Raw genomic sequence first — 19,722 nt, 5'->3', positions numbered from 1 at the left:
AGATGATTCTACCCCTCCCCCCTTACAGAGAAAGGCAGCAAGGAAAATCCTGAGCTCTGTTATGACAGTGGTGGTCAGTGGGTTGAGTGGGGGTCCAAATTTATCTTGTACTCAGTCGATTAGTGTCCAGTATTGCCCTCTAGGATTGATTCTCTGGGTCTGATTTCTCCTTTGGAACGCTCCTTTTCTAAGGAAGTAACTGGGTAGTTTTCTTACCCTGCTTCCTTTTCATAGTGATTTGGGCTCTTTCATGTATTTAGAGTAAGACTGTGGGTGGAGCTGGAGCAATTTGGAAGCTGGCCACACATCTCTCTCTCCAACTCTATCTCCCTCTCTCTTCTTCCAGAAAATCTCAGGACTTTTCTAGATGGTTTGTCTGCATGAGCATGTTTGGGTTTCCTTGCTGCTGAGTGGCTTCAGAGGACTCAGACTTCCTACCATTTGATTTAGTGCACCATAAGGAGAATTCAAACACCAGGGTAGATGCTGTAGATGCTGTAGTGTTTCCCCTTTCCTGACACAGCCTCAGGAGCAATTCACCATCACTTCTGCCATAAGCTATTTGTCCAAGTGCGCTGTAAGCCCAGCTTGAAGACAGACGACATAGACCCTCCTCGTAACGGGAGAAGGGTCACAGTCCCACTGTGGAGTAGCTTATGGGATGAGCTATTATCGGGTTATCTTTTTAAACGACAACGTACCACGGAAAGAAAGGACATCATATTGATTAGTTTTTTACACATGATCTCTCAAGCATCATTGTTGATAGCTAAAGTGTTGCCTTTGTGGCTTGAAACCAATGTTCACACTTAAGTTGGATTCCCTGGAGTTATAAGTGTTACCAAATTAGGATGTTGATGTGGTTGTCTCTCAGTGTATAATACAATTTCCGTTCCTTACCTGAGAGTGCAAACCTTCTGACCTGGGACCATTTGTGAAATAAAAAGTATGTTTATACAAATGCAGCTTCAAGTCAATTGCCTGAAGAGATATTTTAGAACTCTTAAAAGCAGGGTTAAGGAAGAGGAACTCAGGATTTTCAGAGATGGAGGTACATAGAAACATGTCTTGTCAGGTCATTTGCCCAAATTATAATTTAATATTTTTTTCCTGTCCCAGAAAATAGAAGTTAGTCCTATATCCTATTAGTTGTTGTCATCTATAATTTAGGATATTAAGACCTGATTTGGAGACTCCTTGCAGGTAAAGAAAACAGTAAACCTAGAAATACTGTGGAAATGTAAATAGCTACGGGAAATCTTTAAGCACAGTACATTCTTAAGACGAAACTCACCAAGTAGAATTACAGACATAGCAGTTCTTCTGTGAGAGTTTAAGATTACAGGTAGCGGGAGCATAAGAGATGTGTGAATAAAATTAATAGTATTATTTTATTGGCAACTCAAATTTCTTTTACTTTGCTAATGAAATAGTTGCTAGATGATGGACCAGTACATGTTCTAATCTACTGCTGGTTTTTTTTTGGGGGGGGGGGCGGGGGAGGGTCAGAGTAATGCCATTGCAATGGGAAGTACCCAGTAGTTGATTTTGAAATATTCTTCTTTGCAGAATGCTCACTCTCTCCCAACGTAAAGAGTAAGGTTCTTATTGATTAAACAATTCAGGTTTGACCTTTCTGGTTGGGCTTTTAGGATTGGTGCTCACAGGATCTTGCAGCAGCACAAGGATATACATAGTTTGTTCATTCTGGAACTGCCTTGTAATATGCTGAGGGAATTATAGCCTATAATGAAATGTAAATTAATTCCACATTCTTTGAGGTTCAAATAAAGTTCAGCGAGAAAGTCTTCTTAGTTCTAGTTATACTGAAATAAGCCCTACTCCATAGGATAGATTTATAAATTTTCTACATTTTTTTCATTATTTAAAATAAATAACACTCCCACTCTCTCCCAAGTGACTATGGGTTTAAGACACATTCCCAGAATAAACTAGGATGACAAACAAAATCAATAATCCAATAAGGCTGGAAGAGTGCCACTGCATTCTAGTTTCTTTCCGTGCCTGTTTTACATTTGGTTTCTATAATCATTCAGGGTAGTTCCTTTAAGTTATGAAGCTCCACCAGTTGACAGCCTGGCTAATCCATTCCCAGTCACCCTCTCTGTGTGCTTGGTTCACTCCAAGAGCAGATCAGAGCATCCTCGCTGACTCTCTAGAACGTAGGTAGCCCTGTCTTAACCACTCTTGTGCATAGCACTGGTGCTCGTGGGAAATGAGGTGGAATAAACATTCTAAATACAAACCTATTGGGTAGAAAACAGTTGGACGGTAAAGAAACTTATGAAACCTCTAGGTGTTAAAATTATCTTTCCTCCCCCAAATCAAATGATTTTAATATTATTATTTTTCTTACGCCTTCCATCTCTCTACCTGCCTCTGTGGGGAAAACCCACAAATGTATGTCTTTAGAAAATCCACCCACAGTTCTCCTATAGATAAACTCTTCCTCTGTTTAATTTGATGGCATCAACATCTTTTGTGATTTTCAGGTATTTTAGACCTAGGTCTTCATTCCTAGGAACTTGATTTGTACCGGCTGTTTAAAACTACAAATCTATAAATCTAATGCTTTAATTTAAGTATTGTGTGTGAACAGTGTGATTTTTAAGAATATATAACTACTGGACCATACCTGCCTTCATAAAAATCATGCTCAGACCTTCACTTACAAATCTAAAAGGAATGCAGAAAAATGTAATGAAGCTCAAATGAAAGAAGTGCTACACATTTTAGAAGACGATTACAAAATCCGCATCTTTTTCAAAAGAATCTGAGTTCCATGAATGGGATCTTATGAGAGATCCAGATGCACCAAGATGACAATCTGTTATTACTTGAGCACAAGCACAATTCCCAATGCCTCTTCTTGCAGAAAGACACAAACAGATAGGAACTCTTTAGACTTTCATTATATTCATCTTGAGATGCATATTTGAAACTGCTTATTTTTGCTTAGTTTGCAAGTTAAAGTTTTGCTTTTGAAATGTGAGCAAGCAGTCATTGACTAAAATGATTTGGTGCCCAACTATCTAACCTGTACCCATAGTCAAATTTAGATAACTTTTGTGTGTGCGTGTGTGTGCGCGCGCGCGCACGCTTCAATAGCACTTTATTATTCAGGCTTCTCCAGAAAGAAATAATTTATAGGATATAGATAGAAAGATAGAAAAATACACAGAAAGAGCTTTATTCTGAAGGATTGGCTCATGCATTATGGAGGCTGAGAATTCCTATGATCTGTTGACTGTAAGCTGGGGGCCCAGGAATGTTGGTGTGTGGTGTGGTTCTAGCCGAAGCCCAAAGACCTGAGACCAAGGGGGCTGATGCTGTATGTCTCAGTCTGAGCGCAAAGGCCTGAGATCCAGGAGCACCGATGTCCCAGGGCAGGAGAAAAATTGAGGTCCCAGCTGAAGCAGAGGAAATAAATTTGCCCTTGCTCTGTCTTTGTTTCTGTTCAAGCCCTCAGCAGATGAGACGTTGCCAACCCACTTGGTGAGGGTGATCTATAGTGCATCTATATATTTAAAAGCCATCCTCTTTCTGAAACACTCTCACAAACACACCCAGAAATGATATTTTACCAGCCCTCTGACTGTCTTTACCAACTTGGCCATCACCCGATCAAGCTGACCCATAAAACTAGCCATCATTGTACCCTCTCTTTCTCTGTTTATTCCATTGTGTTTAACGCAGGAACAGGAAAACTCTGGATGCTAGTGCACCTGGACAGGACCCATGTATTCAACTGTTTGCTCATCCTGCTGTGCTTAGCATAGTAACAGCATATTCCAAACCATAAAATATACCTGTATGAGTCCAATCATCATTCAACCATTGTAATGAATGTGTTTACAAAAGGTATTTTTCTCAAAGCGATCTTTTTTTTTATTCTTTAAATAGTTAAAGTGTTTTGCATTAAATATCTATCAAAGTGGTTTTCTGGGAGTTCCTGCTGTGGTGCAACAGAATTGGCAGTGCCTCTGGAGCACTAGAATACAAGTTCAGTCCCCAGCCCGGCACAGTGGGTTAGAGATCTGGCATTGCTACAGCTGCAGTTCAGAATTGATCTGCTCTCTGGCTTAGGAACTCCATATGCCACAGGGCAGCCGAAAAGGGGGGGAAATCCAAGACTGAGAAAAACATCTGAAGTGAGAGATAAAGAGAAGGATTCCTATTAACAATGTTTGAGTCCTTGGATCCCTTGTACCTAATGCTAGTTAGATTGCCCTTGGACTTCCAGTTTTATGAGTCAATAAATGACCCAATAAAAAAAAAGTGGTTTTCTCTTCTCCAAATCTCTCTCTTCCTGTCCACCAATGACATGTTATGCAATTGGCACAATGACAGCTATTTTTCTGCTCAAAGACCCAATATTTTCTACCATGACACACTACTGCCTATAACAATATGGAAATACTTGGCCTGGGTCTGAGGTGCTCTGTGATGTGTGTCTCGGAACTTTTTCTTCTTAATTTTTATCCATTTCTTTTAACTTACTATTTACTATCCTGCATTTAGTGAGCACTGGAACATCCTCAGAAAGTTACCAAACTGATCAGTGAACATACACGCTCACAGGCAATAGCAGTTAGAGGTATGTGGATAAATACTTGTAATACAATGCAATGGGTACTAAAATAGAGGAAAAAGTCATGTGGGAGCATTAAGAAAGAGAAAACCTAGATGAGTAATGGGTAGTTTCCCAGAAGACACATATTAGGTGAGCTATTAACAATGAGTAGGAGTTTATCAAGCAGAGAAGGAGCAAAAGAGTGTTTAAGAAGGAAAGAAATGGCAACATTTGGAGGAACTAACTAATACGCCAAGTTCAGGGAATAATACACAGCATGACTATAGATTAGAGGGCGTCCAGGGGAGGAGAGGTCAGGACTGAGTCTGTGAAAGGTCATTACAAATAGCTAGTAAAGGATCTCATGCTCAGAACCATCAATTTACCTACGTTGAGAAATGTTATGGTCATAGTTGTGTTTCATAAAATAAAGCAGTAAGTCAACTAGAAGATTGACTAGAAAAAGTAACAACGAAAAGGAGAGATTCTAGTTAGAAGTGATTGAAATCACCCAAGTAAGCTATGAAAGAGTTAATAACGAGAGCTGCTGATTTCCTAGAGGAGAGGAACATATCCCAGGATAATTCTGAAATGTTTGTGGTACTTGATGATACTCACATACAAGAGGGAGAAAGAATATGGAATGGTTGCTGATGACCGTCACCTTCCAGACTGGAAGAGAGAGAGGCAAAGGTAAGGCAATTAAACAAGATAAACCCAGCAAAAAAGACTTGGCTTTGGGCTTGAAGTGAATAAAATAATTAATTTTGTTTGGGATGTTTTGTTTTTGAAAGGTTCTTGTTGCTATTTGATAATTTTTCTTGCAATACATTGAAGTTATAATGCTCTCATAACTAAATACTGAGATTTGAAAGGTATTACAATAATGATAATAGTATTAATAAAGGAGAGAATAATATTTCAGAAAAAGTGATGAATAATTAAGAAAAGAAAAGAGCCGTAACTGCCAGAATTTGGAAGGAACCAAGATGTCCTTCAGTAGGTGAATGGATTTAAAAAAATAAAAATAAATAAATAAAACCTATGGTGCATTTAGACAAGGGACTCTCATTGAGAAATAAAGAGAAAAAACCTGTCAAGCCATGAAAAGGCACGGAAGAGCCATGAAGGCATAGTAGCGGATTCAATCCTTGGTCATGCCCAGTGGGTTAAGGATCTGGCAATGCCATGAGCTGGGGTGTAGGTGACAGATGCAGCTCGGATCTGGCTTTATTGTGGCTATGGTGTAGGCCAGAAGCTATAGCTCCAAATCAACCCTTAGCCTGGGAATTTCTGGAAGTTGCAGGTACTGCCTTAAAAAGACAAAAATAAACAAACAAATAAATAAATACACAAACATTATTAAGAAAAAAAAGAGTCCAATGCTTTCTAATTGTGTTATACAAACTGTTTTATGTTGGAGATTGTTTTAGTGGGTATCTCAGCTGTGAGGATATGGTCATTTGAATTCTACACGTGAAATATTTAATTTTGTTTGAACTAATTAAGAGTGACTGTAGAATATTTCATATCCCCTCTTTTTTTCTAATTACGTTAAATACTATACTCCAAAAGTACAGCTTTGAGTACCTCTTGTTTGCAGTTAGTCAAGAAGTCCTTTTTTTTTAATATCCAAGTATGTATTTTATTCACTAAAGTTATAACAAAATTTCTCCCAGTCAGGAGACAAAATAATTTAGAGACGTTAGGAACCCTTTTATAAATCTACCCATTTTTAATTGTGCAGCTCTCTAATCAATGTTAGAAGTTCCCCTTCCTGGGTGCTTTATTTTCCCTTCTAAGAAGTCCTGTCTTAAATCTCCCTGCCATATCTTTTCTATGATAAACTCACCATTGCACACACATATATATATATGCCGTCACTCAACCAAACTGACACAGTTGAGAAACCCATCTGAGAAGCAGATTTGAAGGGAATTAACATATGCCCCTAGAATGTCAACGAGCGGGGAAAGAATTATTAGAACGATATAATTTTTAAATTACAGTGCGTAGGAAAATAAAAGGAAATAAAATTTTTAGTTATTTAGGATCATAAATATTAATTATGGCAAACTCTGTACTTAGCTGCAGAATGAATATTTCCAACTTTATTAATACATTGCCTGAGGTTTTTTTGTTTGTTTTACACCCTTATGCATAAGATTTAGTTCAGTAAGATTTTAACATTCTGCAAATTAAGCCTATGTGCATAACATTTCAAGTATAATATTATGCAGGGCATTTATTCAGTTTTAGGGTAGTACAATTAAGACTCATGGATATAGTAATTTTCATCACAATCACAGTGAGACATTCCATTAACTTATGAAAACTGAGTTCTGCTAAACATTCTGATTGTTAACATGGAACAGAAGGTCCAAGATGATTGGATTCATCCTCTCAACTTTCTAACTTTTATTCTTTCCTATATTCTTTGTGTGGCAGCTGTTGGACGTTTTGCAAAAGTTTGCCAGCTCTTCCTTTAAGCCTATGTGGTTTTAAAGTTTTTGTTGTTCCAGATCCACCAACAAAAAAATAAAGCGACCTCTTCATTTCACATGATGGAGTGAAAGGATAAATCTGAAAAGGAAGAGCATGTGGGAATATCAGTACCAAGAAACCACTTGACAAATGAGCATCTCAGGGTCTGAGGACAGCTTTCCCTAAAGTCTCTTGTTAAGGGGCCACATTTTTTTACTGGTATCTTTTTTGTTGAGACTTAACACTTTGGTCTCACCTATATATTGCAAAAGGAGAGTTCAGTTGCTTGTAAAAATACCTACCCAATATTCTGTGATAATCTACATGGGAAAAAATCTGGAAGAGAATGGATGAGTGTATACGTACAACCCAACCACTTTGTAGTGCAGCAGAAATGGTCACAGCACTGTAAATCAACTCTACATCAACAGAGCTGTAAAAAAGGAAAAAATATAAGCTCGTATTTTAAACTCCAAAGAGGCAACCGCTAATATTCTGAAGCTTCACATCTGGTTTTAAAACAGATGTACGTATGAGGAAAATTAATACAATCCATAGATGGTACAATATTATATAAAAGTAATACCTACTGTATTTGAAAGCAACTGGAGGCAGAAAGAGACCCTCTTTACAAGAATATTCAAAAAAGTTTTCATGGAGGGTTGGAGCCCAGCCTTTAGTGTGGGATTAAAATCCGAGTCAATGGGGAAGACCAAGAGGGGTTGCTTTGCTAGGGGAAAGGCAGGCATGGAGAGATTTTTAATAAAGAAAAAAAATTATAGCATGATCTGTGGATAGCAAAGCAAGCCTGGGCAGATCTGAGGGTTCTTTTTGGAACTAGTAGGATATCTGTTTGAAAATGGGAAGACGATAGACCTAATATTCCAATCTAAGAAGATTTGACTCTATCCTGTGGACAAGTAGGTATCCTGAAGTTTTCTGGGGCATAGGACTCACATGACGAAATTCAGGTTTGAAAAATCCAGCCAGTATTGGTATAGAGGGTAATAAGGAAACAAACTGATTATTAGGAAACATGTATTAAAAAATCCCACAATAGGAGTGAAAAAAATGGGGAAATTTGAAAAAAAAAAAAAAAAAGAAGGAATTAATGCAATGTTGACATGATCTGCTGGGGTAGTGAGGCCAGACATAATGTTACCATCTGAAAGCTGTGCCTTTGGGAGGTTGGAGAAAGGTCATTCAGAGGCCAGTAAATGTGAAATCGGAGGTGGGAGGTGTGGAGGGAACACATCGCTTGGTTTGAGATTCATTCTTGAGAGGAGACCAAAGCACCAACGTGGAAAGGGCCATTAGGTATGTGTAAGTTTTGAGTGGAATAGATTCAACCCTTGCATGTCCTGAAGACTTTCTTCTCAGTTCACCACGCAGTACACATAATTATTCAACATCCTGGTCCCTGCTGGTTAGTCACTGGGTCAAGTCAGCCCTTCCTAATCGTTAGTTACCTTTAGGTCTTCTATCTAAAGTCACAGACTTCCTCTCCCTTTCCTTGAGGTAGAATTTAGAAGCATAAAAAGCAGGGTAGGCTTCAGCTCCAGAGATCACTTAGAATAAACACGGAGCATAAAATCTCTCCGAATCTCTTCTGTTCATCCAGTGGAAAGAAACTATCAAACTCTGCACCCCACTGCTATTCCAGCTATTGCTATTTCAGCTCGATTTACGAGGAGAAAGATGAATTTACATGAGACCTGTCAGGGAAAAAAAAAGCTTTCAGCTAAGCGCTAGTCAGCCCCTAAGGACAGCCCCTTGCTTACCTGTACTTCAGTTACGTAAGAAACCACCCCCTTCCAGCCTGTTCATTGTTTCATGAGAAAAGACCTCAGGTTTTCTATGTCTTTCCCTCTCTGTGTCCTCACCCAGTTTTGAATACTTTGTTTTCAATCAACAACCTAATGGGACTTGCGCTATATCTCTGTCTCCATGGTCCTTCCTTTACAGCCAAGACCCTCCCTTGCCACCTCCACTAGCCCCGACTCAGAGGCAGCATTACAACTTACGTCTGCCACTCATTAGAGGCACAATCCGCAACACGACACTTGGCAAAATCTCCATTTTATTCCTTTCTTCAAGATGCAGTTTTTAATTTTTCAGGAAATCACAAGATTTCCATCACTACTTTTTTTTAAAAAGATCTCTATTCTTGGTAAGACCAAACTATTCACTTTCTTGGGAGCTGCAGCATTGCAGAGAAAACTATGCATTTATGCATATTAATAGGGCTGTAAATTATGATTTACAGCCTGAAATGGGAACTCAAGTATGCTCGGTACACTTTCAATATGTTTTGATTATTTTGTGCTCCCACAGGCTGCAAGGACTCCTCAAGCCTCAAAGCTCACACTCCACACAACACAACATGCTCAGCAGAGAAATAGCAGGCACTGGAGGATAACGCCTTCTTACTTCCACCCACAAATCGACACTCCCCCTGCCCATATGCCAAGCTGTTCTCTTCTGCTACTTATTAAATGGAGAACCACACCTCCTGGAAAGATCAAGCCCTTTGAGGGTGCCCCACCCCCATCCTCCCCAACCTCTTCTCTTGTTCAAATAGCCTCTGTATCTCTGACACCATCAGTTTCTACATCTCTGTAGGATCATCGCTCTCGTTATACAAAATGTCACGGTTATGCCCCATCTTAAGTAAAATGCCTCCTTCTGGCCAAATCTGTGTGCAGCCACTACCCATTTTCCCGCTTACTTTCACAGCCAAATGTTCACCTTGGTTTCCTGTACTCACCTTCTCTGCTCAACTCTCATTCCCAAACCACACACACAGGGGCACACATATACCACATACCACACACATGCGTACATATGTGTAACACGTGCACACACACAAGCACACATCTGCGGGGAACACATCCTCCGTGGATGACATCTGGTTGGTACTTTGACCGGCTTTGCTCTGCTCTCTCAGAAGACTCAGCTGCGCTCCCTTCTACCCTGACAGCCAATCTCTTCTCAGTGTTTCTGAGACGTCACAGTCATCTATTTTTTCCTCTTACCTCTTTGTGTATTTTCTTCTCACCCTTGTCTGCCAATCGCTATCCTTTAAATGGGGGTGTTTTGTGGAGTTCAATCCTGGACCTATTTCTCAGCTATTTTTATGTTTAATCTCCTGGTAGATACCTATTTGTCCATAGGACTGATTACCCTTTGTGTGTTGGTAGTTCCAGATTTGCGTATTCTGTTGTCTACTGGACATCATCCCCAAACCGTCTCACAGACAAGTCCCACTGGATGAAGGGTCACCTCCCAGAGAAAATGCCCAAACTACCAAATTGCGTGTGTATTTCTCTCCATCTCCAGGCCTCTGGTGTTCCTTTATTAACACTCACCCGCAGTTCTAACATATTTTGGCTGCTGTTTTTTAGGCAGTTACCTGGTTTGTGTTGTTTATGTTGGTCTCTCCTCATTACAAAACATAGCTGTTTCAAGTGGGCAAGGTTCAGCTCTTAGACTAAAAGCGATGTGTATACAGTGTCTAGGAGATTGCATAACACACTAACACACACTAGACATCCTGTGAATATTTGTGTGTCCCGTGGATGTCAGCAATGAGAGATTTCCTATCAGGGGCCTTCTCTGTTCCCTCCAGAATGTTAAAGATGCGAGATGTTGAATCTGAGTTTCCCATTGCAGAGAGCATTCCCACACTGTCACCGCAGATACTGTGCAGTGAAAAAAAAAATGGAAAAGAATCGTTTTCCAGGTAAATGAATCAAGGGCAGTAACATCTAATCTCCCATCAGCATACCTCTGAGGAAGGCGCCCTGGTCCAGGGGACCCTCCAGGGCAATTCCTGGCCACTCTGGTGCTAACTTCACACACGTGCTCTTATCACAGGAGGCTTTCCAGAATGTGCATGAGATCGTTTAAACATCTGAATCTGCTCTAATGTATGGGCACATCCATCAGACGCTGCCAAATATCTGGTTTTGACAACACTTCAACAAATTATTTGTGGCACACTTCACAGCACATCTATAGACAGAGGCTGAAAAGAGCTCTTAAAATGCCCAGCAAAGGTATCAATATCTACTCTTGGTTATCTGATTAGAGTTGAAAGACTGCTTTTTTTGTTGTTGTTTTTTGAAAGATGGTTTTGATGCGACTCGAGCTATTTTTGTTACAGTAACTGTTCAGGGCAAATAACCCTTTCTTATTTATTCTTTTACTTTTAGGCTTATTTTTTCCCCTCTGTGTGAGGCCAAATGTCCTTGAAACAGCCCCATTTTTAATCTAAGGAACTCTATTTTTAGATAATCAAGTAATGAATGCAACATTAGATTGAATTTTCTCAGAAAGCTTTTCACTGACTTAACTGGCCCATGAGTAATAAGAACTGTCAGTGGCCTCTGTCTCTCTCTCTCTGATTATATTAATTAACTCTCTCTTACTCTGCACATTTACGTAGAACAAGCATTTTATTTAAACTTGAAAAATTTACTAGAGGTTCAAAAGTTACACAATTTTAATAAAATAAGAGTAACAAAATTAGCCTTCCTTCTTTCTTATCAAGAAGGTTAATTTTATAACAGTTTCCCAGATCTCATTCCCATTATCATGGAAAGGGTTGCTTCATCGCTGCCATTTTCTTTTCCTATTAGCATCCGGGAGGGAAAAAGCCTGGGAAGAGAGGACCCGTACAGAAAGCATCCTTTGCTGCCTGACGTTTCTGCACACTGCACTATTTCTTTTAATGAAAAGAGACTTTCCAATTGAAGTCGGCCTTCTTATCCTCACGATCAGTCCCTCTCCATTTGAAACCTGCCACAGGGTTGGCAGCTGCGATCACACGGGCTAAATGTTACCGCTGTGTGAGGGCTCAGAAGCGTCTTCTGCACAGAGGACCCAGGGGATAAGTCCTCGCGCCCTGTGCCCAGGAGAGCCTGTGGTGCCTGAGCTCCAGGCCTCCCTCTGCCTGTGCCAATGAGGACTCCACAGAGTCTCAGTGGAGGTGAGGACAGTATTTGCATCTGCAGCCTATGAAGATGTGCAAAGGAGCCCCCAGGTTCAGCTTGTCCTCTGGAAAATTAGCCTAACAGCTCCCATAGTTCTAGCAGGCATTAAATGCCTTTCCTAATGTCATCAAATTGCCAGGCAGGACCAAAAGACGTCTACCCTCAGAGGAAGAGGGAGGTGATCTATAAACAAGGCAGAAGCAGCAGGGATGCCTTTTGAAGACTTTTAGGAGATGGTACCTTTTAAAGTAAGCTCAGAGAAGCAGTATCCTGACAGCACGAGCCTTGCTCCTGAAGGCGGCTTATGGTGGCTGTGCCCACGTAACTAAAAAGGTTCTTGTTATTGCCTCTGCCCGCCTGTAAGGAATCTGTCCACTGGAAATATGTTACGTTTCCCTTTTGTTCCTGCCATCCCTGGCCCAGAACCTAATTCGCAGTGGTGCCCAGGATGTGCTTCTGTAAACCATTTATCACACATCGGTTTCCGTCAGTGGTTGAGTCCTCTATTGGACGGGTCAGAGCCCTGAGAAGGCAGGTAAATCCCGTGCCTGTTCTCACGGAGACCCCAGGTGGGGTGAGGGATCTTCCTGGTGTTCCCTAAATCCAGGCAGGGGCTGAGGACCAGGCAAGTGAGCCAACTGCTGTCTCCCAGACATCCATGTGTCTCACTTTCTGCTTTTACAGAATTTTCACTTTGGCAGTTCATCTCCTACAAGTCCTGACCATTTTTTCTTGAGTGGTCAAGCATTGAACACCTGCACGGTTGCTAGAGTGCCACCACCTTGACTTTGAGGAGCAAGGCAGCTTGGGAGTGGGGTCATGGGCCTTGCAGCTCAGCACCATCACGCCTGAGTCACAGGGCCACTGCATGTCCGAGGCCCTTTCTTGCTTCCTCTTACAGGGGCTGCTCACTGATTCTGCTTCCAGGCTGAGCTGCCACTGTTTCATCAACCCCTCTTTTCCTCCCACGATCTCCCCCTAAAGCCCCCATTCCCCCCAATCCTCACAGTGCAGACGTTTCTCACCCGGAGCCATTTCACTGCCTCTTCCTCTCACTTCCAGGTGCTCCAGCTCCTGGTACATCAGCTATGAAGAGAAACATTCCTTTTTCTTGACAGATGCCCTGGGGCTCGCTCTTGAGCATATTATTTTTCTCCTTCTGAAATTTATGAACTACAGGATATAGAGAAAGACCATAAAAACCCCATCACTGATTGTAAACCAATACAAGTTGAGTGGAGAAAATATACAAAATAAAGACAAGAGTGAATGGAAAGAAGTGTTCTCACCATCCCATCACCTTCACTCAGAACTTTTTGATATTTTGGTGTGTTGTCTTCCAGCCATACAGAGGGCTTGTAATATGTATGCATAATTCTTCTAGAAAGTAAGGACAATAATACACAGTGTTATTTGTATTTTTCACTCAGTGTTATATTGAGCCTTTATGTCATTATTTTTCAAAATTATGCTAATGCTACAGTAATCAAGTCAGTGTGGTACTGGTATCAAAATGGACATACAGACCAATGGAACATAATAGAGAACCCAGAAATAAACCCAGACATCCATGGTCAATTAATCTTAGACAAAGGAGGCAAGAATATAAAATGGGAAAAAGACAGTCTTTTCAGCAAGCGATGCTGGGAAAACTGGACAGCCACATGTAAATCAATGAAACTGGAACATGCCCTCACACTATACTCAAAAATGAACTCAAAATGGCTTAAAGACTAAAATGTAAGACAAGACACCATAAAAATCCTAAAAGAGAGCATAGGCAAAACATTCTCAGACATCAACCTTACAAATGTTTTCTCAGGTCAGTCTCCCAAGGCAGCAGAAATAAGAGCAAAAATAAACTAATGGGACCTAATCACACTAATAAGCTTTTGCACAGCAAAGGAAACCATAAAAAAAAAGGCAACCTAGGGAATGGGAGAAAATAGTTTCAAACTACGCAGCTGACAAGGGCTTAATCTCTAAAATGTACAAACAACTTATACAACTCACCAGCAAAAAAGGCAACAACCCAATTGAAAAATGGGCAAAAGACCTGAAGAGACATTTCTCCAAAGAAGATATACATATGGCCAACAAGCACATGAAGAAATGCTCAGTATCACTGATTATTAGAGAAATGCAGATCAAAACTACTATGAGGTGCTACCTCACACCAGTCAGAATGGCCATCATTAATAAGTCCACAAATAACAAATGCTGGAGAGTGTGGAGAACAGGGAACCCTCCTACATTGTTGGTGCGAATGTAAATTGGAACAATCACTATGGAAAACTGTATGGAGATACCTCAGAAAACTAAATATAGAACTACCGTATGACACAGCAATCCCACTCCTGGGCATATATCTGGACAAAACTTTCCTTGAAAAAGACACACGCACCTGTATGTTCACTGAAACACTATTCACAATAGATAAGATAGGGAAACAACTTAAATGTCCATCAACAGATGAATGTATTAAGAAGATGTGGTATGTATATACAATAGAATACTACTCAGCCATAAAAAAGAACAAAGAACAAAATAATGCAATTTGCAGCAACATGGATGGAACTAGAGACTCTCATACTAAGTGAAGTCAGAAGGAGAAAGGCAAATACCATATGATATCACTTATATCTGGAATCTAATACATGGCACAAATGAAACTTTCTAGAGAAAAGGAACTCATTGACCTGGATGGAGAACAGACTTGTGGTTGCCAAAGGGTAGAGGGAGGGAATGGGATGGACTGAGAATCTAGGGTTAAAAGATGCAAACTATTGCCTTCGGAATCGATAAGCAATGAGATCCTGCTGTATAGCACTGGGAACTATATCTAGTCACTTATGATGGAGCATGATGGAGGATAATGTGAGAAAAATCATGTATATATGTATGTGTGGCTGGGTCACTTTGCTGTACAGAAGAAAATTGACAGAACACTGTAAACCAACCATAATGGAAAAAATAAAAATCATTTTAAAAAACTATTATATATTTTATATTGCTTTCTTAATTCTTGAATGATTTTTAAATTCTTTTTGTGTGCGTGTGTCTTTTTTAGGGCCGCACCCTCAGCATATGGAAGTTCTCAGGCTAAGGGTCAAATCAGAGCTGCTAGCCTATACCACAGCCACAACAGTGCAGGATCTGAGGTGCATCTGTGACCTACACCACAGCTCAAGGCAATGCTGGGTCCTTAAACCACTGAGCAAGGCCAGGGATTGGACCCATCTCCTCATGGATACTAGTTGGGTTCCTTAACCACTGAGCCCTGACAGGAACTCCAATTTTTTTTTTATTTTTTATGGATTCTAACAAATAACCCTACAAGAGAAAGGGCAAATACAACTTTACATTTCTTTTTTCCCTACTATGACCCAAATTATAAGGCAATTTGAACAAGTTTTTATGGAGAGCTTGTTCAGTTCAAGCCACTGTGTTCACAAAGAGATATTCAAAAGTTTGTCTTAATCTTGACTCCAGGACATTCACAGGCTAACAGTAGCTTCTTGTAACTGAGAAAGTTCTTTAAGAATTTTTTTTGACTTAAAGTTTTTCATGTTATACCTTCATATTTTATCATTTCTCTTGTTAAGATTGAATGGATTTTTTCCCCCCATAACTGCTTTACAAAGCAGAGGGGTGTGTGTGTGTGTGTGTGAGTGGGTGGGTGTGTGTGTGTCTATTGTGTGTACCTGAGCATGCACTTGTAATAACGATAGAGTGAGTTACATTTCTTAATATATGACTACAAATATTTCAGTCCTTTATATTCCTAGAGTTATGAGAAAAAGAGAAGATTTAGGGCATAGGGAATGTGCCCTTTCAAATATTTTAAGAACTATAATGTTGCTGGATGGTAAATGTATGCTCTGTAACTCCAAAACACAGAGGAGCAAATGGGTGCAAATATCAGAAAATCTGCATAATTCAAAACATGTACTCACAGCATGCCTCAAACCGTGGTGAGCTCAGAATCATCATAAACATTCAAGATGGGGCTGAAGGAGCAAGGATACTTTCCTCTACAGAGGTACAGCTGATCGAGACACTGAAAGGGTCTATCCATCCAGCACAATTCTGTTGGGTCTTTTTTACTCAGGGGGAAGATATTCCTGTATTTGTATTAGTTTCCTATAATGGCTGGGTCAGTTCTGGATTAGTTTCATACAAAAGAGAATGAGGAGGAAAAAGTCACAAAACCAAAACCTGCATGACTTGAAACAACAGAATTCTATTGTCTCAAATTCTGGACATTCTAAGTTTGAAATACAGAGCCTTAGTGGGGCTGGTTCCTGCTCTGAAGGGTCTGAGGGAGGAACCTGCATCACTTTGCCTAGCCTCTCATCACTACTGGCCATCCTTGGGCTTCATCATCTTGGAAGGCAGGTGCACCCCTCCATGACCATCTTCTCTATGTCTGTCTCCGCTTACAAGGATACCAGTCACATAGGATTAAGAGTACCACTGAACGGCTTGGGGGAAATATTGAAGAGTTCAGAACAAAACAATAAGATAAAAATGACCATTGTCTCAACTCTTTTCTACTATATTTAAAAACTCTTCGTTTTTAGTTACAAGTTATTTGAGTCTATTATCTAATTAGCATTTGTTGATAGAAGGACTTTGCAAGCATGGAAAAGAATAAAGAACTGTAGGTTTGCGAGTTGTTTTGTTTATTTCTGTTTGTTTGTTGTTCTTTCAGTTAATCGCTACTAAGTCACTCTAGACTAAGGAAAACCTCCCTCTTATCAGCAATTTTACTTCCCCTGGGATGTTTGATTCAGGTAATTAGGTAGCTATAGCTTCTAGAGGTGATGTCTCAGGTAAGGAGATCTCCTCATCTCTGGCAAAATGTTTCATATTTGAATCAAGCCAATTTTTTCCCCCAATACAATTAACTTTTATCGTTTTCTGTTGCATTAGGCAGTTTCAGAGATATGCTGAAATATATCCCTCTTTTTTTCTTAATTTTTTTGCTAAAGAAATATCTAGAGACTCGAAATAATGTGTATTCCTTTTTAAAATGTTATTTCATTATTTTTACTTTGAAAGTCCTCTATTCTTAAACCCAAAGTATCTGTATCTTTTAGTTGTTTTAAGGTGTTTTATTAGCACATATTTTTTAGTATATCTTATCTCCGTTGCAACTTAAGGGTTAATTTTACTTCAAATGAATCATAATTTTGACTAATATATTTACAAATTAAGCCTTCATTTTCCCAGTTATTTATTTTCACATTTATCACATTGTATGTCCTTAAACAGTTAACAGATTGTGTATTGTGTTTGCATTAACATTCTTGGCAATTTCATCAAGACTCTACTTATATATAATAAAAACTATATTTTTTGTTTGAAAAGGAATTTCCCCATACCTTGTACCTTATTATAATAATAAGAAAAAGAAAAACTGTTGTTGACTTTTTATTCTTTTTAATTAATTTTAAACTTTACATCAAGTTCCAAAACTAAATAACAACATTGGGAGTTCCCTGGTGGCTCAGTGTGTTAAAGATCTGTCATTTTCACTGCTATGAAAATGGGTTTGATCCTGGCCTGGGAACATCCACATGCCCTGGGCACAGACAAGAAAAAAAAAAAACACTAAACTAAACAACAAAAAAATCTTCATAGAGATTTTGATGGAAATTTCAACAAAACTGTGAATTGTTTGAGAATTAAACAAATTATATTAATCTCTATATTATTATACCCAGATACGTAGCTTTATTATTAAAAATGCATTTTATAGGTGCAGCTGCCTTAAAATTTATTCCAAATGTTTATGTACATATATATGTACATAAATATATCTTTCCTTCCCTTTCTGTCTTTTTTTTCCTTTGTTTTTTTAAATTATTTCCCCAATACAATTTTTTTTCCTACTGTACCGCATGGTGACCCAGTTACACATACTTGTATACATTCTTTTTTTCTCCCATTATCATGCTCCATCATAAGTGACTAGACATAGTTCTCAGTGCTACACAGCAAGATCTCATTGCTAATCCATTCCAAAGGCAATAGTCTGCATCTATTAACCCCAAGCTCCCCATCTACCCCACTCCCTCCCTCTCCCTCTTGGCAACCACAAGTCTATTCTCCAAGTCCATGATTTTCTTTTCTGTGGAAAGGTTCATTTGAGCTGTATATTAGAGTCCAGATTTATTTATTTATTTATTTATTTTTGTCTTTTTGCCATTTCCTGGGCTGCTTCTGTGGCATATGGAGATTCCCAGGCTAGGGGTCGAATCAGAGCTGCAGCCGCTGGCCTACACCAGAGCCACAGCAACTCAGGATCCAAGCCGTGTCTGCAACCTACACCACAGCTCACAGCAATGCTGAATCCTTAACCCACTGAGCAAGGCCAGGAATCGAACCTGCAACCTCATGGTTCCTAGTTGGATTCGTTAACCACTGAGCCATGGCGGGAACTTCCTAGAGTCCAGATATAAGTGATATCATATAGTATTTGTCTTTCTCTTTCTGACTTAACTTTGCTCAGTATGAGAATCTCTAGTTCCATCCATGTTGCTGCAAATGGCATTATGTCATTCTTTTTTATGGCTGAGTAGTATTCCATTGTGTATATATACCACCTCTTCTGAATCCAATCATCTGTTGATGGACATTTGGGTTGTTTCCATGTCCTGGCTCTTGTGAATAGTGCTGCAATGAACATGCGAGTGCATGTGTCTCTTTTAAGAAGAGTTTTGTCTGGAAATATGCCCAAGAGTGGGATTGCGGGGTCATGTGGAAGTTCTATGTATAGATTTCTAAGGTATCTCCAAACTGTTCTCCATAGTGGCTGTACCAGTTTACATTCCCACCAACAGTGCAGGAGGGTTCCCTTTTCTCAACACCCCCTCCAGCATTTGTTATTTGTGGACTTATTAATGATGGCCATTCTGACTGGTGCGAGGTGGTATCTCGTGGTAGTTTTGATTTGCATTTCTCTAATAATCAGTGATGTTGAGCATTTTTTCATGTGTTTGTTGGCCATCTGTACATCTTCCTTGGAAAAATGTGTATTCAGGTCTCTTGCCCTTTTTTCCCTTGGGTTGTTGGCTTTTTTGCTGTTGAGTTGTGTAAGTTGCTTGTATATTCTAGAGATTAAGCCCTTGTCAATTGCATCATTTGAAACTATTTTCTTCCATTCTGTAAGTTGTCTTTTTGTTTTCTTTTGGGTTTCCTTTGCTGTGCAAAAGCTTGTCAGTTTGATTAGGTCCCTGAACGTGCCCAATCTCTTCTGATCTCTGTCCGTTTCTAATAAAATAAAAATACCTTTCTTTCTGGCTTCATGTTTTCCTTGTTACTGTGTTCCCTCTTTCCCTTCAATTATCTTTCTCTTTCCGCTCCATTTTTTATTACTATAGATTGCTAAGTAGTTTTTATTTTATTTTCTTTGGTTTTATGTTCTGTTCTACCACCTTCAAGGCGTAATGTGTGTCTCATCTTTTTATTTTTTCTTTTTATGGCTACACCTGCTGCTTATGGAAGTTCCCAGGCTAGGGGTCGAATCAGAGCTCCACCTACAGCCAACATCACGGCCATAACAACACCTGATCTGAGCTGCCTCTGCAAGCTAAGCTGGAGCTTGCAGCAACTGGGGATCTTTAACCCACTGAGCAGACCAGG

Source organism: Phacochoerus africanus, chromosome 2 (assembly GCF_016906955.1).
Source record: "Phacochoerus africanus isolate WHEZ1 chromosome 2, ROS_Pafr_v1, whole genome shotgun sequence".
In the NCBI taxonomy this organism is placed as follows: domain Eukaryota; kingdom Metazoa; phylum Chordata; class Mammalia; order Artiodactyla; family Suidae; genus Phacochoerus; species Phacochoerus africanus.
This window is presented reverse-complemented; position numbering follows the sequence as displayed.